Source organism: Myxocyprinus asiaticus, chromosome 32, assembly GCF_019703515.2.
Source record: "Myxocyprinus asiaticus isolate MX2 ecotype Aquarium Trade chromosome 32, UBuf_Myxa_2, whole genome shotgun sequence".
Lineage (NCBI taxonomy): Eukaryota > Metazoa > Chordata > Actinopteri > Cypriniformes > Catostomidae > Myxocyprinus > Myxocyprinus asiaticus.
Genome location: NC_059375.1, coordinates 37,560,050 through 37,586,426, shown reverse-complemented (window position 1 = coordinate 37,586,426; position 26,377 = coordinate 37,560,050).

Genomic DNA, 26,377 nt, shown 5'->3' with positions numbered 1-26,377 from the left:
TCTCTCTCTCTCTCTCTCTCTCTCTCTCTCTCTCTCTCTCTCACGCACACACACACACACACACACACACACACACACACACACACACACACACACACACACACTTTGTATATATATATAAAACCCCCGTGTGACTTTTGTGTGCATTTTCCTTTTCCTTTTTTTATTTTTTTATTTTTTTATTTGTAACTAGTAGCACCTAATAAACAAGCACAAAAAATAAAAAGATTCTGGATGAATACATTTATTCTCAATGTAAATACTGTACATAAGAATGCATTTACTTAATGAATAAGTTAATAAGTCATTGTTAATGAATAGCACCTTATTGTGCAACATTAACATACAAAAATATAACAAAATCTTGATTAAAATGAAGCAAAATGACCCACAGATTTGTTACTGTGAAAAGTTGGCACTGTGCCCATAGAAGCAGTTCACGGAAATCAATGCCATGGTCTTTAGTCACGTGACTCTGTGTGTAAAAAGTTTAACCCTTAAATGACTCCTTAGAGTGTCCTGAACATTATGCAATGGGTTTAAATTAATTTAAATTATGCGTTGCATATAGCAAATCCAAAATAGCGAGTCCTCGCATGAAGTCATGGGGTCGCACAAGGGTATATATATATATATATATAGTTCATATATTTGCACTTAAATGTAAATATCATACTTCCACTATAATTTGGGAAATTATGTTACATATCTTAAAAAAGTATTTTTAAATATATTTTGCATATATATATATATATATATATATATATATATATATATATATATATATATATATATATATAGATATAGATATACTGTACAAATACGCAATTTTGTTATCAGGGAAAACTATATATATACAGGGATAATGTACAGTCAGCTGGTTGTTATCGCACAATAAACCCGACAGGGTGATCAGGACCCTGATGCGAAATGGAGAGGTGTTGTATCAACCTGAAGGGGTTTATTTTGGACATCAAATATTGATTTGCATTGAAATTATGTAATTTGAGAAGAAAGAAATTGCTGAACAGCTGAAATCAACCTCCTGTTTGTGTCGGAGTTCTATTGGTGGTTTCTTTTTGTGAAAACTTCCGCCTAACTCCTCATTATTCTGTCTGTTACAAGACTACTTCCCATGTATGTTTTACATAATTTTTTTTTTTTCTGTAATACATTTACAAATATCAACATTTTAATATATATTTTTTTTGTTTGTTTGTTTTTCAATTTATTCCATTTTATTGCATTAAATTGATTGCTTTTATCATTTTTAGAAAGCACCGTAATAGCAGTTCAGAACTATTCGAATGACCCAGGAAGTGGGCTATATAAATAGACTACTGAGTGCTTTTTCACAAGAAACTGTAAATGGAGCTGATGTTATAAACGGGCCAGAGTTGAGAGTGCTGAAAATGTCATCCCTTACTTCTTAAGCACATGTTTAACTTTATAAGCATGATCGGCATTATCTTTCCATCGCTCAAATCCATCTCTTCAAGCTCCCATTACTGATATGGACTGCTACTATGGACATTACTGAAAATGAGAATGTGCAGTGAGGGTGAAATGCAGCTCCCACATTATCAGTTGTTTTTTTATTTTTATTTTTATTTTTTTTTATTTGAGAAAATGGCTCAGGTAAGATGGGAATTTCTGTGATATAGATCTACGTTTGCAGTTCGGTTTCTCCCTCAGAACATTTCCTAAAGGGCACTGTTGCCCAGTGATGGAGAGCCTTGTGGTTTGATTTCGACAAGCAGACACACTTGGCACTAATATTAGCAAAAGACAATTTACACATTAATGCACAGCTTACAAGAGTGACTACTGAACATATGGGGATTTAACAAGTTTGACAAGACAATGAGTCTTTGAGCAAGGTTAAACTAAAATGTGCTTGAAAAGACACAAACAAAAGTTGTGTAAGAAAAGGGAAATTGTTAACTGGAAATCAAATGTCACGTTTCAAAATAAAAATACCAGAAGGAAGTTCTTGGAACAGAATAATAAGCCTGACATTTACAGTATTTCATGAATAAAACATTTTGTTCCAGCATTTACACCTTTGACATATAAAGAGCCTATACATCTTGCATTGCTTCTCAAACAGTTTCCACAAGTGGGAGGAAGTTTCTCATAACCTGCCATTTGCTGCCATCTTCTGTTTAGGATGAGAAGTAAATGGTGAACAGTGGAAACTAGCAAAGAGCATTTACATTAAGGTTATATGTGTTAACATTACTTAATGCACATTAGATATCTTGAACTAACAATACACACACACACACACACACACACACACATATATATATATACAGGGTTGGGGAGTAACGAAATACATGTAACGGGATTACGTATTTAAAATACAAAATATGAGTAACTGTATTCCACTACAGTTACAATTTAAATCATTGGTATTTAGAATACAGTTACATTCAAAAAGTATTTTGATTACTGAAGAGATTACTTTGCATTTTATTGTCATTTGTTTCATTTAATATTTAGTCCTTTCAGATGGATAACAATTATACATATAAATGATGCGATCAAAAGTGCATTTGAACAGCGGTGAAACACTTTCTTATGATGTGTTACATTCACACGAGCAGACAGAGAAGTAAGTTTGAAGTAAGTTTGGAGCAGAAGAAATATAAATAAACCTTGTGTAAATTGTCAGCTTTATGCTAAACTAAAATGCTATTTCTAGCCATTTTACATGCACATGTTACCAGGCACAATCATATCTTTTATCAAGAAAATTCATGTTAGATGATCATTTCTTTTTTCTAGTTAGACCTTTGATATTAGGGCAAAAATCGTATTCTTGATAATAATTTTTGTATTGTTTTCCTGTAAAAATATCAAAAAATCCTTAAAACAAGATCAATTTGATTAATCTTGTTTTAGAAACAACACTGCATATGATATTTAGGTTTTTCAGAGAATGTATTTTTAACATGTGTATTTTGTCTTACTGTACTGGCAGAGTTTTTATAGTCAAAACAAGTGAAAAAAATCTACCAGTGCTGAAGAAGTAATCCAAAGTATTTAGAATACGTTACTGACCTTGAGTAATCTAACAAAATACGTTACAAATTACATTTTACAGCATGTATTCTGTAATACATTTCAAAAGTAACCCTCCCAACCCTGTATATATATATATATATATATATATATATATATATATATATATATATATACACACACACACACACACACACACACACAATGACATTAACCAAGACATTTTATTATTATTATTAATTTATTATTGCGTTAACTAATGTATGGGCTATACAATTAAAACCATTTTGTAAAGTGTTACTGAGCATGCCTACCATGCTAGTTCACATGTTTTCTTCAATCAGATCTTGAAAGGACTTACTAGTGTATTTGTAAAAAGAATTATCCTATTGTTGCATTGTTTTGAAATAATAATCTGGATGGAATATGAGGCCTACTTGTTGGGGCAGTTTGCAAGTATATTGGGTGCCATATAATTGTTTACAATTTGAAATATGTATTCTTTTGTTTGTTTATTTGTTTGTTTGTTTGTTTGTTTGTTTTTAAGATGAAGTTATACTCTACAATCTTTAAAGCCTGTTAGAGACTTTATGGAATGTTACATGTTTAGTGTAATTTAAGCTCAATTAACAGCATTTGTGGCACAATGTTGTCTCGTCTCTCCTTTATTAAAAAATAAATAAAAATAATAATAATAATAAAAAAATCACTGTTTCAGAAAGACAATTACAAAGGAAGTGTATGGGGCCAGCCTAAACAAAATACATACTGTTTCAAAAGTATAGCAACAAGTTGTAAACATTATACATGTTAAAATAATTTAAGTGTAATATGATCACTTAAAGTTCTCTGTGAACATTTCTATCTAATTTTACAACTTGGTTGTCATGACATGAAACCCTGTAATCCTGGTTTTGGATATACAGTAACTATACACAGAAAAGGTAAGTGAGCCACTTAATCACACTAAAATCATGTTAACACATATAATGTTTATGTCATGTGGCTATACTTTTTAAACTAGTTAGTGTTTCACTTCCATTGTAAGTGCCTTACTATAACTGCCATTTTTAATAAACAAGTGGGGATTCAAAAGTATTTTTGTAGTAATCAACATTATGCCACAAATGCTTTTTATTAAGCTTAACTTATTGAACACTGAAGATTCCATTAATTTACATGACAGACAATAAGTTCTAGTAAATCTATGAATGCACCAAGACTCCCACTTTACAAAGATACAGTATGTATGGTGTATTTCACTGCTATGCGGATGTGTATATTGCCATTAATGTAATCCTGTTTTGTGTGCATCTGTTAAGTTTCTAAATAGTGTCTTTATGTCCTTTTTGGAGCTTGGAATTGTTGGAACCCATTGACTTGCATTGTATGGATATATTCATCATATCTCGATTGAAACATGTTTGTTTGTGTTCTGCAGAAGAAATCATATGACTTTGAGGCAGCATTAGGGTGAGTAAATGATTTTTGGCTGAACTATTCCTTTTAAGTTCTTGAGGTTATGATTAGCAATGTTATCATGGAACCTGGGTAGGTATGGCATGTATCTATGTTTTCAAGAAATCAAACAGGTATTTAAATTATTTTATCAAAATATGAATTTGCAAAAAGACCTTTAATATATTAAGTTTTAACATCTGAATAGAAAATAATCATAGATTGATACTGACAGCTCAGTTATTGTCTGTATGACCTTTAACCCTTTTCCATATTTGACTGCAAAGGAATTGCCAGATGATGGTGACCAGTGTTGGATCCACGAATGAGATTACGGAGGAAAAAATAAATAAAAAAATAATATATATATATATATATATATATATATATATATATATATATATATATATATATATATATATATATATATATTATTTTTAGACTCTTTTGCTGCACATAAATCATAGCTTGGGGGAGAAATGTTCTCTTTCTCTCCCTGTCTCTGTTTCTACTCTTCCTTGCAGTTTTAAATACAGACACACTCACACAAACGCACATACAGTACACCAAAAAGACTTCTAGCCTCCAGCATAGCTCTGTACACTGCATTGAAACCTGCCATTGGACACAATTGGTTGGCACATTGGCATAAAAACCAGAGCCCATGGCCCTAGTCCAAAAACTTGCCCTGGGGCATGGCTCACACAATCGCCTGTGTCCTTTCCTTCTTGCTGTCTTGCATCCAGTTCTCAAAATTCAATGTTTCAAATTGGTGTGCAGGGAAACAATGCTGAACTGAGCGTTTGTGTGTAAATGAGGGAATCCAGAGAGACCAGTGAGTCCTTTAGTGTGATGTTTGTGGGTATGTGTGTGTGTGTGTGTGTGTGTGTGTGTGTGTATGTGTGCTTTTAGTAAGGGGACCATCTCTGGTGTAATACAATCTGCTCTGTGGTCTTGCTCGGAAGAGATAAGGTGGTACATACAACAGTTTATCAGCCATTCTCCTATGCAGTCTCTTAAATGGATACCCAGCGGGGGCCACAAAAGGTCGTGTTGCATTGTGTTAGCCTGCTGCTGTGTCTGCACTGGTTTATTGAAAATGTAACAGGCCCATTTGGATGCACAAAGCAGAGATGATATTGGGTGAAGTGGGGGCTAGACCCAGAAAAGACCTCTGGAAGTTAGTTCCTGTATAAAAATGACCACTTCTGTCACAGAAACTTTTATAATGAGAGCAGCAACAATTCAGAAAATTTTACAATGAAAGTACTTTTTGTGTTTAATGGTACAATCATCTCCGGTTACACATGTAACCTCGGTTCCCTGAGATGAAGGGAATGAGACATTTCTGTAAGCACTATGGGAAGTGTCCTTCTTCACAACCTTGCTGAAACCCTTATACAATCACGCCAAACCTCTGATTTGCCCTGCCCCTTCAGGCATGCAGTTTGCCTATATAAGCGGGTGTTCAGTCACCATTTCTTCAGAGTCATTCGTATTATGAATGTAATAGTGCAGCCAGCTATCGCAATGTCTCGTTCCATTCATCACAGGGAACTAAGGTTACATGTGTAACCGGAGACTGTTCCCTTTCAATTCAGTTTACCAAACATTAATGTAAGCAATATGGGGAATGATATCCCATCACACCGCACTATGTGACATCACACTCCCAGAGTTATAACACTAAATTAAGATATTCATAAGGAGTCACAGGCCACAGGCCAATGACTTATAAGTCATTTTTAAGTGTATATGAATAGTCCCACGTGGCGGACGCCAGATGGATATAAATGTAGTCTGAGATTTATATGAACCATGGAGATATACGTGTATATATTATGGTTTATTAACCCTCTCACAACATGGTTGGAAAAGTAGGTTTTATTACTTATGGGAGTGCTTATGACTTAAGTGGCTGTGTTTATTATAGTCGGTAGTCCACCTGTAATAAGGGCTTGAGCTCACCTGCTTGAATGTAAGAAGCGCTCTATACAGAGACAACTTGTGAAGAGATGGACGTCACGTTAATGTTACAAAATCTCGCGAACGTGTTTTGTGAGGACCATCCTGCTGCCAAACATATGTCCTGTAAGGACACACCGTTTGTCCATGCCCTTGACAAGGCCATGCCTCTGGTTGAATGTGCTTTGACACCAATAGGGCAATTTGCGCCCTGTGATTCGTAAGCGAGAGTGATCGCATCAACGATCCAGTGAGAGAGCCTTTGTTTGGAGACAGACATTCCTTTTGTGCATCCTTCATAACAAATAAAGAGCTGATCTGACAGCCTAAACTGACGGGTATGCTCGACATGCAATGCCCTCACTGGGCATAACATACATAGATTGCTCTTCATCCAAATTAAACGGTGGGGAAAACAAGGCTTGCAAACAAACCACCTGAGCCCTGAAGGGTGTTGATAAAACCTTAGGCATGTAGCTTTTTCTAGGTTTATTGGTGGCTTTTGAAAGATCTGGACCAAACTCCAGGCATAAGCTGTCAGTCGACAGCGCCTTCATGTCACCCACCAGTTTAAATGAGGCCAAAGCCAATAGGAATGTGTTTTTGTAGGAAAGCACCCGCAGCTCAACAGATTCCAATGGCTCGAACGGGGAATTTGTGGGTGCCTTCAGCACCAGATTTATGTCCTAATTCGGCACCATAGCAGGGCGAGGGGGGTTCAAACGCCTTACTCCCTTATGGAACTTTATGACTAGATTATGTTTGCCTATCGAAGAGCCAGCCTCCAGGGCGTGGTATGCTGAGATAGTCGCTACATAAACCTTGAGTGTTGACGGGGTAAGACAGTGACAGTGGGCGTTCAAATAGATCGACTTCCACTTTGCCGAATATTTCCAAAATCCTTATCACTGTCTCACAATGAAGTCTCCATTCTCCTGGTAATGCTCCCTGGCATGACAACAGATCCGCTCCGAAATTCAGACAGCCCGGGACATGTGTCGCACGCATGAGAGGAGATGACACCCACTCCATTGGAGGAGGTGTTGTGTCATGCTCATTAATTGTGGCGATAGTAGTCCAGCCTGGCAATTTATGTACGCTACTACTGTTATGTTGTCCAAAAGAATCAGGACGGGGTGATTCACAATGTCAGAATGAAAAGCTCTCAAAACTAGAAGCCATTAGTTCAAGGCAGTTGATGTGCCATGCCCGTTTCACACCTGTCCAGGTGCCGAAATTCAGGCGCCCATCGCACACCATGCCCCAACATGTGTTGGATGCATCTGTGGTCACCACTTCTGAAAATTTGACCCAGCATATCACCCTGTTGGTAGAAAGCCAGCACTGTCCATGGTACAGCCAGGCAGTGGCTCCAGACGCAATGCGGAACGTATCGCTTAAGCCAGTACTGGAGAGGTCTCATGTATAACAGACCTAACGGTATGAAGGCGGATGCTGCCGCCATAAAACCCAGCATTCTCTGAACTGACTTCAGTGCTAATGTTTTCCTCAGTTTGAACTGAGACAGACACTGAAGAATGGTCTGTACGCGCTTGTTCGTGAGGTGCACGCGCATGCTCACGGAGTTGAGACAAACTCCTAAAAATGAGATTTTCTTGCTGTGGAAAAGTGTGCTTTTTGCCCAGTTGAAGTTCAGACCCAGATTTTTCAGATGGCAAACAGCAAGTCTCTGTGTTCGCTCAGTAGTGCCTCTGATGGGGTTAGTAATAACCAGTCATCGAGGTAATTCAAAACATGCACACCATTCATTTTCAATGGGTCAAGGGCTGCATCGATTCATTTCATGAATGTGTGGGGAGCCAGAGACAGACCAAAAGGAAGGAATTTGAATTGATACGCAGTTCCTTTGAACGAGAATCTCAAAAACCACCTGTGACGTGGTGCAACTGGTATATGAAAGTACGCGTTCTTCAGATCTATTGATGCATACCAGTTCTGAGGACAGATGTGCGATAAGATCTGTTTCTGAGTTAACATTTTGAATGGACACTTCGCAAGGGAGCGTTCAAGCTTCTCAGATCTAGAATGGGCTGAAGCCTGCCATCTTTCTTCGGAATGAGAAAATAACGGCTGTAAACCCCGCTGTGTGTGTTGCAGTCTGGGACAGTGTATTTTTTTTATCTTTGCATGCAGTGAAGCGAGGTGGCTGGTGTACAAACTGAATCATACAACCGTGGTTGATCGTTTTTAACAACCAGTCTGACATGCCCGTGTGGGCTCAACACACGTTCATGCAGCTGGACAGCGGGCTTATTTGGAACAAGACTTGGGAAATGCATTACAGGTTATTGACATACATTAGTCATTGTATTTATACTATATCTAATAATACTATATAATACCATATAGGTCAGTACTATATCATAATTCAAAAGTAAACAAAAGCTAGCTATTTTATTTTATTTATTTATTTATTTTTACTTTAAGGTCTGTTAAACCTTCAAACTTCAAGCTTTTCAAACTTTTATTTTTAAACTTTCAGGCCAGGTATGTCAGTATCATCAGGGTCAAGCAGATAGTCTTTTGAGACATTTTTATTTATTTATTATGCATATATCTACAACTTGGTGCAAAACTTAATATTTATATGTCATACTGAGCAATTCATCATTTTGAGCAAAACATATTTTTAATATTATCAATAAAAGGGGCTACAAGTGATGGTCCCACTTAGGTTACCCTGTGGAAGTTTCTCAGGTTACTTTTAGGACGCATGTGTGTTGGAAAGACTTGATCTTAAAGCAAGTATAGAGGCACATATATACTATAGAATATAGTTCCACTTGTGCTGTTGTGACCCTGATGGCCCCTTACAGATTTACTTCAAGCAAGGAAGCTTTTGAGGCTCCTGGGAGAAGGTGCTCTCTTATTTCCTTTGAAATGACAGGGGGTGAAATCTCGGTTGAAACACACCTGTATTTTTAGTAGCTTTGCAGGGAATTCAGTAATAGGTTTTTTTGTTTTTGTTTTTTGTTTCCAGTAGAAGGATTAGTTTTTGATGAGCATTCTGTCGCAGTTGTTACCTTTCTTCTCCACTTCAGCTGTGCAGGCCATCCGTGTGCCTGGAGAGGAGTGATCTCCGGCGGTCGTGTGTAACAACTTGTTTTAGTTAATGTTTGTGCAGAATGATGAGTGAGACAGTCTTCATCTGAAGCATACCGGTTTATTTCCTCAGCACAAAGCAGGATGATTGAGTCTTCAGCATTACAGTGAACATAAGCCCCCCAGGTGGCTTAATGGGAATGTAACAAAACAAAACTTCTTCGCTCTTTTTCTCTAAGAGCCTTGCTGGCTGATCACTCTCTACAGGACTAAACTGCCCATAATTCTCTCTGTTAGAACTACAAACTGCACAGTTTTAGCACAGAAAATCAGCATTAACGTCATCCATACGACTCTACTGGTTAAATTAATTTTATAAATTAATTTCTTATTAAGTGATACGAATGCTTTTGGTGCAAAATTTTTTACATTCAAGTACTTTTTAACTATAAATCATTGCATCCGGTAAGCAGCAGTATACACGTTCATGAGAGGACTGAGGTCACGCGGTCTTTCCAGCGATGGAATGGCAACGTTACAGTCGTTGCAGCAGACACTCTCTGCCTCTGTTGGCATTGCCTGGCATTACATACATGTGCACCACCACATCTCCTGAGCTCTCTGTCTCTCTGAGGCTTGTTGGTCCAGCCTCCTCCATCTCCCAGTGCTCCTGGTCACAGTCATCAGGTTCAAATAAATATGGCTGTGCAAAAACTTGTATCTCCTCTTCTCCTCTTAAATCAAAATCTTCTGACATTTTTGTTTAAATTTGCTTCAGTTTGTTTACAGCGTTCGGTCTGTAGAGCGTTCCTCCTATTCAGTTGTAAAGAGCGCTGCTCTTCCGCTGTGTCGCTCATGCGTCACTTCTAGCATGAATATGCCAATGCCAATACGTCACACGAGAGACCGCGTGACCTCATCCCTCTCGTGAATTCACATACTGCTGCTTAACTGAAGTGATTATTTATACTTAAAAATATTTTTTGCACCAAAAGTGATATATATATATAGTGATAAGTAGCATATCGCTTTATAAGACCTTCATTTAACCACTGGAGTCATATGGATGACGTTAATGCTGTTTGTCTGTGCTTTTTGGAGCGTCAAAATTCATGTTACCATCCACAAGCATTATAAGGATCTACTGCAACAATCTATTTTTGCACGAGTCTCTGGTAATTTTTGACCCTTATTCCAACCAACATGGTCTCATAGAATCTTGTTACTATACCTACAATTTTGCATATTCATTAGAGTGTTGCACTTACGATGTAAATGACCCGGTAATGAGTCCTGAAGAGCATGCAAGTCAACAAGAATGTTTCATAGAAGCACCACAATATTATGTGGTTGCTTCAGCAATTGCATTGATCTCGTATGTGCTTTCATGACACTATCGGTTAGGTTTAGGTTTAAGGTTTAGGGTAGGGAGGTAGGTTCTGTTGATATAAAACTCGATAGAGCATTAACCCTAAAAAACTCATCTGTTTGGGAGAACATTTAACTCGCTTTTAGTGCCACACAGTGGACATTTCACCTCGGAACTGCTGTGACATGTGTAATGAACATGTCAAGTAATTTTCATGAAATCAAACACATACTGGGAATTTTTCTCTGGGCTGATGGTTGTAAGTTCCAACACCAGAAAAGGGCATCCCATGAACTATCACCATTGTAAAATGTACTTGACTAAGACACTTTACCCCAGGATACCCCAAAGGGATTGTCCCTTTAATAAGTGCACTGCAAGTCGCTATAAATAAAAACTCCTACTAAGTGACAAATTACAAATAATCAAAAATCATGTTTAAACTTCCCAATGTGAGGCATTACCTACAACAACTGCACATATTATAAACTTGATTACGAATTTTAGGAAGCTAAAGTTGAAGCATGGCTAGTTACGGCAGAAGAAGCAGCTGTTAGCACCTTGCAGAAGCAGTTATTTCTCCTTAGCCTCGATGTGTCACGATAAAAGACTGCCATAACCCATGGCCATGGCCCTCTGAACCTTTCAAGTTGAAAGATTGCAGAGCAATATTCATGAATGGTTAGGCACAAATGTATTGAGGCACATCTTGAAATGAGAGACCTGATTTCTGGGTCAAGGAGAAACCTAAATTCATTCTCATCAAGGCTGTTGCACTAGAAAGTCATCAGCAGATCCTCTAAATGGCTTCTTTATAAGGATTTAATTGATCTATTTTTGCCATTAACCATTAGCATTTCTGAGTGGCCTTGTGCAAATTTCACCATGAGAAATTATTATTATTATTTTTTAATTTAAGGATGACAAAACAGATGAAGGTAAATATATATATATATATATATATATATATATATATATATATATATATATATATATATATATATATATACAGACAAATCTATTTCACTCTGGTGAATCATGTATAAATAGTATAAATGCATATTGGATGGTCTTCATAAACAACGAACATTATGGGCTGCAAAATTACAGAGCTAAAGGACACTAGGACATGCATGTAATGTAGGTAACTGATGACTTTAGTAATTCAAACTAAATTATTTAAGCCAATGAACTGAAATAAATTATTTAAGAGCTTGAATTTATCTTAACTGAATCAATGGTTTCTGTAAGGAAAGGTAATTGAGAAGTTTATTATTTATTAATTTATTTATTTATTAACATGTATTTTTAGAAGGGTTTGTATTAGCATGTTTTTAAGCTAACACTGCAATACTCTAATAAGCAAAAAATAAATAAATAAATAAATAAAATCATGGCACACACACATATTGTATAAAATAGTAAGTTTTACTTAGTTTGAACTGCATTTAATCAGTTCAATTAAATAATTATAAGTATATTCATTATCAAGATTTTCCTTACTTCATCCACCATCTTGAATTCATTTTTGCCACTGAGCAGTGCATTACAGAATTGTCTTCTCCGTGAAGAATACATGTAATGCTGCCTTAATATTGGCATAAAGTAGGTTTTTAAGAAGACAACATACCCATTGCCTGCCTAGCTTTTAGAATAGCTCTTGCATTAGGAATGTCTATAATGCCTTAAAATGTTATATAGGCAGCTCACAAGGTTTTTGAACAGAGCCTTGTAATATAGGCAGTTGAAAGATGTGTAAAACCATGTGAAAATGTAAAACTACTATCTCAAAATCCTATTGCTCTGATTTGGAAGATTTATTTTATGTTTGAATATCAAATTCTAATATGACTTTTCATTTTGTGTGAGCTGTTCTGGGTCTTCCTCTTCCAGGCCTTTATTTCTTTCACTGTCTGCATATCACCATTACCAGTGTTGGGTGTAATCAAATTACAAAATAATTAGTTACTGTAATCTAATAACTTTTTAGTCAAAAAAGTAGTGTAATACATTACATTTTAAATTCTCTAAATGTAAAGTAATTAGTAATGTGATTACTTTTTCACAAAGTAATTAGTAAATTAATCAGATTACGATTTAGTGAAATAATTAGTAATTTGTAGTGGATTACTATTGTTAAGTAACTTACCCAACACTGATCATTACATAACACTGAAGTAGGAAGTGTTTTTAAACGTAAGGGAAGGTGTGTGCTACAGTTTCCTGGTGAAATGCCCGCAGAGGGGCGACAAAAGTTAGTTGCAAAGCAAGTTGTTTTAACTGTTAAAGATATGATACAGTAAAGAGAAATGCATGTTTTATTAACTCTACCCCCAAACCCCAAACGTAAACCTAATCGTTAGTGGAGTAAAAATGTAATCTTAGGAAATGTTATCTATCTATCTATCTATCTATCTATCTATCTATCTATCTATCTATCTATCTATCTATCGGACCCACCTCAATTTGCTTCAGTGAATTGCTTAAATTAATTAAATTATGAATAGCTTGTGAAAAAGCTACAATATCAATGTAGGTTCCTAAACAACACAGTTCTTTAGATCATCTTTACATATGCACAGTCCTTATTATATGTTTATATTAATCCAACAAGCTATTCAATAAAAGAGAGGCACTTTCTCTTGATAAACACAAAATAATATAATTTTAAATGACTGAGTTACCTTGACCTTGGGTAACTAAAGATTCGTACCAATGGCCAGGATGCAATAGCTGTGTTTCTAAGATATTTCATCATGCTTGTGGTAATCTCGTGTGCTGGCAGATGTTCAAGTGACCTTGGGGAAGTATGGTTTTGTTTCCACCTCAAGATGGCACTACCATAAAAGCAACTGCTGAACTCAGCATAAGGAGTCAAGGACATCAAATCTGTTGTGTTAAAATGCAAGTCTGGTATTGCAATGCAATATTTATTCTTATAAGATATCCATACATGTAAATTTGTGGTTGTAAAGGTGTTCTGAGTGTTTTAAGTGCATTGCTATGGTGTTATGGTGGTTGCTAAGTGGTTGTAATAGCACAGAGAAATAAATAATAGCACACTTCTCCTCAACAAGTCTCACTGATTGAGGTATCATTACTGTAATGTCCATAGCACAAACGCTGCATGATGAGTTATGTACTTAATTTATTATTTATGGTTAAGGGTTTGTTCAAATCCAGGTTATATGGTCAGAATATAATTTATTACAATAATAAATAAAAACTATGTAGTTATATACATATCTATATATTTTCTATAAAATAGGAAACTGTCTTGCAATAGTCAGAAATCAATTGGTTGCTGAAAATAGATTTGACCAGTACATTTCCAAAACCCTCCTCTCACAGCTTTATAAGCTTAAATGTTCCTGCCATAAATAACTTATTTTTTAAAACCTTTCCTAAATGCCCAAGGGTACAAACTGTCTAATAATTAAACACTAGTACTTTGTTATAAGGACTAAATTGACCTTTCGAAGAACAGGACAAACAGTGCCTTGACCACTAGATGGCGCCACACAACCAATCATAGATTGTCTTGTTCCTATTGGAAGGGACAAAGATACCATGTTGATACATAAATACATGAGGGTATAATGATGACACACTGACCAGTTGTGTTCCAAAGGGGTGCATCTACATTATATATAAGAGTTCCATAACATCTAGTCCAGTCGTTCTCAATTGGTTATGCTTCAGGACCCACAATTTACATTGTTCAAAATTTAACAAAATTTCCTTAAAATCAAACATTGAAATGTATTAAAGGAATAGTTCCCTCACAAATGAAAATTATCTCATCATTTACTCACCCTCATGTCATCCCAGATATGTATGACTTTCTTTCTTCTGCAGAACACAAAGCTCTGCAGGTCCACACAATGCAAGTGAATGGTAACCAAAACTTTGAAGCTTCAAAAATCACTTAAAGGCAGCACAGAAGTAATCCATATGACTCTAGTGGTTTAATCCGTGAATTCTGAAGTGATCCAATAGGTTTGGGGTCAGAACAGACCAACATGTAACAATTGTTTTACTATGTATCTTGCCATTGTAGTCACCCTAGGCATGATCATAATTTCTAGCTCGATTGCACTTCCTAGCACTTGTCGCAAGCACAGAGTGCTAGATGGTGCTAGGAAGTGTAATCGAGCTTGAAATCATGATCACCAAGGAGATTTCATGATTTATATTAAACAAGGAGTTACATTTTGGTCTGTTCTGACCCAAAACCGATTGCATTGCTTTAGAAGACATGGATTTAACCACTGGAGTTATGGATTACCTTTATGCTCCCTTAATGCGATTTTTAGAGCTTCAAAGTTTTGATTTACCATTCACTTGGATTGTATGGACCTACAGAGCTGAGATATTCTTCTAAAAATCTTGTGTTCTGCAGAAAAAGAAAGTCATACACATGTGGGATGGCATGAGGGTGAGTAAATGATGAGAGAAGTTTAAATCTTGAACTATTCCTTTAATATTAAAATGATCTGCATAGGCCCAACAATATGAACAACTATTATCAAAACATAGGCTGCATAGGTAAATTGACAATTTTGGTTTCCAAATGTAACTTGAATTTCAATGGTTTCATCCTCTCAAAACCAGGGGCTCAAAACATGTTTATTCTCACTGCAAAATGACCCATGTTTAGTGTGGATCATATTTTCTTTTACCTTGCAGTAGTTTTGAATATGGTATGCCTAATTTGTTTTCTACCAAATGACAGATGAATTTGTGTCAAAATACTGTAGTTTGATTAGACTGGATGAGCACAGCCTTCAATGTCAACAACAAAAGACACAGTAACTCCTCCCATTTATTTTGATATCCTAGCTATGATTATATGGAATGCATCATATTATTTGCATTTAGCATGTTTTGTTCTTGTCAGAACTGATCTGTGACCCATTTTTGTGTTGCAACCCACTAGCTGAGAACTACTGATGTCGTCTAGTATCTAAAATGGGTTTATTTTACCACTTAACAAAGACACCTCTTGAAGTTTCTGTACACACTTTTACTTCACTAAACACTTTCATTTAATTTCTGAAGCTTTAACCTTAGAGTAGAACCTGTCATTTATTCAAACCCCATAGAGGTGTATCAAAAATAGTAAAAACAAGCCTCATAATCTCAAAGGTATTTACCTTCAGTTGTTCGTGCAGCCTCTGCATTTGTGTAAGACACTAATTCGAGGCTTTAGTTTGGCAACTGAAACTGCAGTTATCTAAATCAGCCCTCGCCACTTTCTCTCCTGCTCGTCTTCTCCTTCCTAAACCTCCCAAATTACACATCGACGCCACGAGAAGACCATCAGCAATAAGATAGAAATTACATGACTGGCATATGCAGCTCCCATAATCACGGGTGATATGATGGATGCGTATTCCTGCCACTCAAAAGAGGCGGGCAACCCGCATTCAAGAATGGCAATTACAGTTTTCCACTACGAAAATCACCCAGATGGAGCCAAAATATGCAACAATTTGTGCACCGATTAACGCTGCTTTTGAATTTTGTCTAAAATGGCAGTTACGTTATAGAGGGGCGTGTGCCTCTCTTTTAAATGCTTCAGAGTCATATTACAATGTTGGGTTTCACTGAATGAGGTCAAAGTTGTTGCATAAAATGTTGTTTTCATGCTTATCTGCATCATTCTTTGCCGATGTTTGTTCAATGAAGATTGCAATAGCATTATAAGTAGTGTGTGTGTTAACAAGTCTAGCACTGAAGCCAAGGCTGGGATATGAATTGTGCTCTTTTCAAGAAGGCTTTCTCACATATATTTTTAGATATGGAGTTGTTTTCTTTTAAAGCACTAGGTCAAAAATGTCCTCTGTTAGGTGAGGTCCATGAGACCTCGCAAATCTGCTAAAGTGCCAAATATAACGTCTGTTTATGAGCTAAGCCAGGTAAAAATTTCAGTGCTCTGTCTCTTTGGCAAAAGGTTCAACCATGCATTTTATGGAGATGCTACAGTAAGTGCTTTATCCGAATGCATTTTCGCAAGCACTCTGTAAGTGCCTACTTGCACAGAGTAATTGCCAAGTTCTCTGTAAATTAGATTTATAGACTTTTATGGAGTAAATTACTTTTAAAGAGTGGCATTCAATAATGGTGATGATATTGTTATATTGTTTCTCTCCCAGATATGTGTCTTTAAGGCGTTATATATATTGCATTAGTTTTACTTTACAAGGTTTAAAACATATCACTTATGAGCCGACAATTCGTTGTGGTATCTACAACAAAACCACTACTTAGTGCCAAGATAAAAACACATTTGAAACTTAAAAGCTCTAATTATAATTACATGTGAAAGAATGACCAGTACATTATTCAATATTACAGACCTTTGTTTTGTTGGACAATAAACACTACCATACCATGTGACCACAATTGGTTTTTGACCATTGGAAATGGGTAAAATGTAACAATTTACACATGGAGCCACTCTGAGAGCCCCATATCTCTAGGATTTAACCATATTGTATCTTAGAAAGGAAGACACAAAAGTGAAGTTTGTTCTGAACCAAAATCTAAAAGGATATTAAGATATTTTAACCCTTTTACTGTCTTTATTTTTTTTTTAATAAATATATTTATATTTATTCCCAGTCAGAAATGACAAGCCTATTAAACATTGCTTATAAATCACTCATTATGCTATCATATCACCAAATATTGGATTAGATATATTTGTCAACTTTTGACAAAAGTTTTCTTTCAATTAGCACATGTTTTGTTTTTCATTTTGGAGATTATTGATTGTAGGCCTCATTGACCTGAGCCTATGCACCTCAGTTTTTGAGTAAAAAAAAAAAGAAAAGACATTATTTATGGGTTATTTTGACGAAATTAAATGCCATAAGAAAACATCTGTGTTATAAAAATTACACACTAGTTTGTTTTAATGTTTAACAGGGATGTTTGTTTTGAAGTACTTTTATTTTGTCAAAAAAAAATAAAATAAATAAATAAATAAAAAAAGAAAGTCACACTGGTTTTCCTGGGCAAAAATTACTGGCCATTGAAAATTAATGGGGAAGATCACAAAAAAACAAAACTTTTATTTTGAAATGAACCAGGGCAAGTGGTCTAGTGTCATGATCAAGCATGTGATCAAGAGCCTCATGCACAGAGTTGTGCTGCCAAAAAATGAATGATAAGCAAAGCTATATGAGGCTTTAAATACCTTAGCTCTGGGAAAGTTTTTTATATTAGTAAACATTGATCTGATTCAGTTGGAGAGGGGTCACTGTGGGGCAAATACAATTCAGGTGTGTGTGTGCGTGTGCGTGTGCGTGCCCGTGCACGCGTGCATGTGTGTATGTATGTGCGTGGGCACAGGTCTGAGGCCTTTATGTTTGCAAGCACACAGGCACATATGTGCTCATCTGATGGATGAACATGCTCCTGAACACTCCTGTGCTAAATGAAAGAAAACACGTTGACAAAAAGATTGAATCCAATATTTGGTAATAATATATTGAAAGATTTATAAGCTAATTTTAATAGGCCGGTCATTTTTGACCGGGAACACCAAAAGTGTAACAAAGTGAAGAAAAATAAAATAAATAAATATAAAAAATAAAAATAAATAAATAAAATAAATTAGGGGGGAAATTTTGATACTCTGTGTGAGCAAAGTCAGAAAGTTTTAGTCCAATAGCATAACATTAACTAGCATTTTCAGGCAAAAGAAAATCCTCTTTGGGTCAAAATGACCAGAAGACAACATGAAGGTTAATACTTTTTTTTTTTTCCTGCATGTTTGGACTCACACTATTGGCATGTAATGAAGCAAGCGGTGCTGAAGTCAACTGATTTGAGTAATAGACTTACCTAGCGCTGTTAAAATAAAATAATAATGCTGCCACATTTCTAAGGATATTTTTAGACATGTAGTTTTGCTCACTCTACTGAATACTGGATTACTCAGTAAATATTGATCCATGTCATTTAATATTTTGGCTTTCATCATAATTTATGTTTATCTTTCTTCAGAAACTGTATTAACAAAATCAAACAGTTCGGCTGGGGGAGTTTCTGAAATTTGGTTGATCTGACATGGAATAACCTAATTGTCATCATCAGCAGAATAGTCATATTTAATGCGCACAGAGCAGTTATGAGCTGACTATTCTTAGTGGTGTCCAAAAACCCCCCAAAAAAACAATTTATATCTACAAAGTGCCAAGATGGAAAAAATACATAATGGTTATATAAAACCGTAAGACCTTTCTGAGTGTCTGAAAATCCATCAAGCTGTTATTCCAAATTGGTTCAGAATCCCATAACACCATGCCTGCAATGCCCTGCACAGCTTGTTAGGCCGCTATCGTCATAGGCAAACACCTCCAGTGCACCTACCCGACTATTACCTTCTATGTCTCCAGGGAGCTGGGCTGTGTTTTAAGATGGATTTTTAAAAGCGATGAGTACATCCTGTGGGACATTTGGGCCTCATGACTCAAATGATTAATCGTTCGTCTGGGCTATGTTCATCATGTCCCCTTGAGCGTGCACTAGAGTACCTGTTTACAGTCAGTGGCATGACCCTGTAGTCATTTACTTTAGTATGTCTCTCTTACATAGGCAAAGATTGTTTAGAAGGGAGTGAATTGTCTGTCTTTCAGTAAATGAAGCAGTGACTATAGCTGTGATCCTGTTAGAGTTAATAATGAGCAAGTATTATGTTTCTAAACTTTATAAACAGATGAATGATAAATCAAATCAATAACAGAAGCTCTCAAATATATGCACTGTATCACTGCACGTAAATAAACATTGGACTAAATATTACCTCCATTCTGCTTTGTATGTTAATGGACATTTTGTGCTCTAATCTAAAGTGTTGTTCCAAAAACACGGATGTCTAGCATAAGAGCACTGGGGTGCGAGTTCTGAAGAACATCAATGTTTGAGCCGAAAGTGTCAATGAAGCATCACAAAATGAAGTGGTTGCTTCAGAGAATGCATTGAGATATGGCTCCATTTTGCATAACTGCGATGTGGACAGTACTTGAAAATTTGTAAACTGGGACGCTTCACTGTTTATATCACTAGTGTGTGTGATGTTCTGGACACGCTGTCAATCTCAACGATACATAATGTTTGGTCCAGCTTTGGCTTCAGAACAGTTTTAGCCAAGCAAAAATGGACAAAAAAACTGCCTATATTGTGTTTAAATGGTAAGCTCCTCAGTATTAACCTTTTGTTTATTGAGCTGTTCACTGAAATGCTGAATATGAGCAACGCTCTGTGATGCATGAAGTAATCGGAACGAACAAGTTCAGACTTCTTTTTGTTGATCTAGGTTCAAATGAAACCTATGCCACTTTGCTCTCATGTCTCTTATACCTCCTTTTTTGTCCCTAGTCACTAACCTGTCTTGTCACATCAAATAAGACTTGCATTATTGATCAATACTGCCCTTTGCCTGTGTGGACTGTGCATCTATCTGTGTCTAATAAAAGTGGTTACATGCATTATTATGACCTCACCAAACCAATTTAACAACAGCATATGGAACATTTAAAGGGATAGTTCACCCAAAGATGAACATTCTTTCACAATTTACTCACCTTCCTGTTGTTCCAACATGTATGAATTTATTCTATGGAACACAAAAGGAGATGTTTGACAGTATGAATCATTTAATTTCATGAAATGTAAGTGAATAGTGACTGAGGCTAACATTTTGCCTAACATCTCCCTTTTGTGTTTCATAGAAGAAAGAACGTCATGTGGGTTTGGAACAACATAATGACAGAATTTTCAGTTTTGGGTGAACTTAGGACATTAAGTTGGGGGAAGTGGTTCGTACTTACTGTAAGTGAAATAGTCATACTCAGCAGAATAGTCATATTTAATGCAGAACAGAGAAAATCTAAAGAAAAGAAGATGATAGCAGAGTTGTGTCTTATATCCAAGCCTGAAGCCTCGAGAAGAACCGCTGTAAATCTAACATGCTGATGCCACTGTTTTAAAACGCTGTTGATATCAAAGAGATACAATGACAATCGATGTCTTTTTAGCTTGGTGAGTCACTGTCGCACATCTGCTGTTTCACACATACTCATTGATATGACATTTGATGAGAAGGCTGATGCTACTGAATCAGTAGAAAAGGATTCACTTCACACATTTCTGTCCTTGCTGACTTAACAAGTTATAGCAGAACTCCGAAATTGCCTCCGGTCACAAGAAACCTACATCAAATCTAATCCCCCAATCAGCTTACAGAGTTTGGGAACCGTGCCGTAATTGACAGCTTATATAAGACATTTGACCGTCTTCCAGCGGTTAACTCTCAGACTGCCAACAAGGCAAAAATGAAAATACTTTTATGTGTTATTCCATTTGATATGTGGATAGCGTACGATCAGGGGTTAAATTTGGATTTTGGAGATGGGGGAACATTAAAAACTGGTGATGATTTTTGTGCCCTGTAGGCCAGTGGTTCCCAACCCTGTTCCTGGAGGCCCCCAAACACTAACCATTTTGTATATCTCTCTAATCAAACACACCTGATTCAACTCATCCACTTGTTAGTGGAGACTCCAGGACCTGAATTGGGTGTGTCAGAAAAGGGAGATATACTGCACAAAATGTGCAGTGTTGGGGGCATCCAGGAATAGGGTTGGGAACCACTGCTATAGGCAAAATATGACCCCTCTCCCATCATACCCCAAAATACATAATTACTTGCATTGAATAAATTTCATTTTATTTTTTTTATTTTTTATTTTTTTGGTGCTTATTTTTTTGTTAGATAAGGGTCTCATGAAAACTGAATTGGAAACTTCTTACCAGGCCTTCATCATTTATTTTAGGTACTTTTCAAATGCCTTTTATGAGTAGACATTCAATATTAAACTATGAAAATCCATTATAAAAATACAAATTATTACATGTTTAAAACTATGATATTTTAAACAAATAGTGAAATAAACATAAACAATTTCAATATTTATTGTGTGAAAATAATTTTTATTTTTATTTATTTATTTTTTATTTTTTATTAAAGCTGTCTCACAGTTTTGGCGTCATTTCCATCACACCAAACAATTTAGCCCCTAGTACATGTTTTCAAAAGATTTACTTGTTTACTAAGTCATCAAAAGTGCCAGTGAAGAGCATGCTGAGATAAAATGTGAGAAATTTGATCTTTTGAAGAAAACAAATAAAATTTAAGGCATATAGTCAGTAGCGGTTTTAGCTTGTATGGCGCCCTGGGCGAAACCCGCTTCACCATGCCCCCAAAGTATGTACCGTTATTCAAAAAAACAAAAAAACAAACAAACAAAAAAAAACAATCTAGCTATGGATATCTATTTTACACAAAACATAATTTGAGATGTGGGAATTTTCATGAATTTCAGAAACAAATGACAAAAAAATACATAAATCTCCTGTGATGCATGTACATACACTGTTGGACATTGCTAACAGACAAAAAAAAAAAAAAAAACACATGGGTTCTGGTACCATGGGAACCAGGAAGTAATCACATTCACATAAACAATGGTGAGTGTGATTGTTGCATTTTTGCTTTAAAAGACCTTTTTTCTCCACTAACATTTAGGTGTAGGGTTGGGGTTTGTATTAGGGGTTAGAGTTAATCATATATGCAGTTTTGTTGACTTGCTTTTGGAGCCACTCTGTGGACATTTCACCCAAAAACTAGAGCTCACACATGCCTTTAAGTTCAACAACACTTCCAACTTCAGCTACTAGGGGCAGTGGTTAAAAATTTGGAAAGCAAACCAATTTCAGCTGAAGAACTTTCCTACTACTGTCGCCGGATTTACAGTGGCTGCATCCGAAAACTTATGCAACTGACTTGCTGCCTTGCTGGCTAATTAGTTAATGGTTTAACCAACAGCATTTTTGAATGAATGGAACTCTTTAGTAAACTGGTCTCAGCACTTAATATTATCCTGCCTTCATATATAGCCTCAGAAGGCAGTATTTTCCAGTTTTCAGATGCAGCCAGTATGAATCCGGCCAGGGTCTGGTCAGCTTAAAGGGACAGTTCACTCAAAAATTAAAATTCTGTCATCATATACTCACCCTCATGTTGTTTCAAACATGTATGACTTTCTCTCATCCATGGAACAGAAAAGGAGATGTTAGGCAGAATGATGGTCTCAGTCATATATCACTTTCATTGCATCTTATATATATATATATATATATATATAGATATAGATATAGATATAGATATATATAGATATACACAATGTGAATGGTGACTGAAGCTAACATTCTGCCTAACATCTTCTTTTGTGTTCCAGAGAGCAAAGAAAATATAACATGTTGCATAGGGCAACAGAATCACTTGAAATTATTATTATTATTATTATTATTTTTATTTTTATTTTTTATTTATTTTATTTTTTTAGTACACTTGCTAAATGGAAACAGAATGTGTGTGAGACCAAACTGGCAATGAATATCGCTAATATTTCTTTTTTTTTTTTTTTTTTTTTTTTTTACGTTTTTGATTAGAAGCTACAAGAACGATCTGGAATGACCCAATTTAACCCCTATTTATGATGCCTCTCAAAAAAAAAAAAACAAAAAAAAAACATACTGTACAAGTGTGCTATATTTGTGCTCATGTGCTCTCTCTGATCGCTCTCTAACACCGGAGTGATTGATGTATGTGATGATCTTTCCCACCATGTTGCTGCAGCAACCATGCAGTGTCCCTCAGGACTGGAGGCATTTCCTACAGTTCATTGCAATCCATGGGTCATTGGTCTCTCCAAATAGCTCTCTGTTTGACACCCAGTCCCCTACTCTAAATGCTGTGATTAAACTGTTTCCACCACAACAAGAAGTCAAGTTCTGCGTCAAGTTGTGCGCTGTTGGTGGCGAATATCCAGAGAAATCAAAAAGTCGTGACTTTGACAGAAATTTTCATTCTATAGCGACCTAATGGCAGCATTCTGCCAAGCATTTTTCACTTTTGATTGAAGAATTAATGACTGCTCCACTTGTGTTTTAGTAGCTTTTAATGTGACACTGTCTGCTGCTCAATATCATTAAGGCTCATTTGAAACGTTATCGAAGACAAATGATCTCAATTAAATAGAAAATTTATGATGGCAGAACTTTCCCTGTTGTCATTATGTTCAGATGGTCTCTAGTCTGATTCAGGCAGTAGACTGTTTGATGATTACAGCTTCGTGAGAAATAGACTCGATCTACGTGAGTGGAGAGTCACATTCTTATATCCATTATAAGCACATTACCTCAAAGTGCTGCGGAGAATGCCTCTTCGTCTTTAAAAGATAAGGGCATAAGATGGTAGGCAAGAATCTTGCTTGGTCATTTTAGATTTTAACGACACATTGCTGGCACCAGACTGCCCAATGGCTTCAGACCCCTCTTAGATCTTCAAGTGGGGGTAATCTACAGTGACAGCTCATCTGGTCTCGGTTCACCTTGACTTCAGGTTTAATTTACAGATATAGTCATATCAGGTCAATGTGTGCCCTTTACGAGTGCAAAATACAAGTTCAACGGCACAGCCACATGCAACAACAGAACCTGCAGATGTGACAGTCCTTCACTGACTCATTGGTCATATTCAAATGTTGTGCGAGGGTCAGGCGTGCTGTGGTTTTTAATTTGGGTATATGGCTGCAACTGTAATAATTTCTTCATCATTTTACAGCATTCACAGGGAGAAATGTTTTGCTGGTGGATTACAGCTGCATTGATACCTGAATTATAATATTAAATTGTTAGATTACAATGACATAATGTGATTTGATTTAATGGCCACCATTAGTATGATTGTTTTTTAAGCCTTGTTGCCTAGAACCATACTAATACATACAATTTTAAGAAGTCCAGTGGAGTTAATAGTTAGATAAGGCTTAGCGGTTATATAATAATGAGTTAGAGATCGCAAAGAGGATACCGAAGATACGGGAGACACACTTTATACTCCAGTGAATATTTCTCAGGCTAGGTTTATTTTTGAAAGTCCTTTTCTGTAAAGGCACATATCTAAAAGTGAAAATTACATGACTGGCGACATTATTGCAAAATTATATTACATGGTTCCTAACATTTATCGTGGCAGTTCCAAGATGAATTGTCCACTAAGTTGCACTTAAAGCAAGTTTACTTTTCTCCCATACAGGTGAGGTTTTTAAGGTTAATGCTCTTTTGAGTTTTTAATAACAAAACCTAACATCCTACTCTAAAACTTCAACCTAAACCTAACCGATAGTGTCATAAACAGCAAATTTGACATGAAAAACGCAAATGCTGAAGCAAACACAGAATTTTTGTGGTGCTTCAATAATGCATTACCATGACCCTCACTTTAAAATAATTAGTAATTCCTTCATGTTTATGTGGTAACACTTGACTCATTACTTATGGGTTACCAAAATTATTTACAAAAAGACCTCCAGCAATATCAAACCTGCTGAATGATCAGAAGAGATATCCCAAGGAATGCACAGGGTGGTACATACATCCCTTTATTTCTGTAAGTTAAGCTGACTATGATACTCTACCAGACACTGTAGCCTTGATTTAAAGAGCTGTTACATTCATAAATTAATTTCCACAAAGAACACACGTGAGGTGCATATTTCTCTGAAGGCGCATTTCATGATCATGTTCACAATAAAAACATAACCATTCACATTTTAGACATATGTTAATGTTTTGATTAGTAATTAATTAGTAGTTATTTTAAATTAGCCATAGTTAGTTAATAGTTCTCAATGAGGCAAATCAAATTCAGTAATTACTGATTACCTAACAGTGAACTACCTCAGTCATCAGTTTGCTATTACTTACTGATTGGTTAATCATGTTTCCATATTAGTTAATAGTAGTAACTAAAGTGTTAATGTAGAACTACTATTTTGTCCTGCTTTAATTCCTGCATAGTTACCTATTAATGATGAACCATTATTATTAAGTGTTACCGATATTTATTTTTCATTTTACATCATGTTTTTTTTTTTTGTTTTTTACAATGTGCTCTCAGACTTTTGGAGCCCACTGCATGTGGGTGAATATATTAGTCATGCATTATGTTCTTTTTTTACAATAGATAAGTGGCTTTTTGTACTGAATGGCTGTATTGTGCATTGCACTGTAAAGCTCAATGTTCAGCTCTGACTGCAGGAGAGATTTTTTTTTTTTAAGAAACTACTGATAGAAGAACTCTTCTGAACTAAAATGGAAGAGGTGCATAGTAGCTTTGCAGAGAAAATAACTTAACAAATGGATGGTTAGGAGCTACTGATCAAATGAAAAGTGGATCTCGTTTAGTGATATCCACACTTTTGATGCATTACTGTAAGTAGAGTGAGGGTAGATTTACATTGTCTGCTCGAATTGAGTTGGGCAGTGAGTATTGGAGGAACATTATACGTCTTCTGCCTTACACTGAAATCTACTGTATATATGTGAGGGACTGTTTTGCAGTAGTAAAAGTATGCC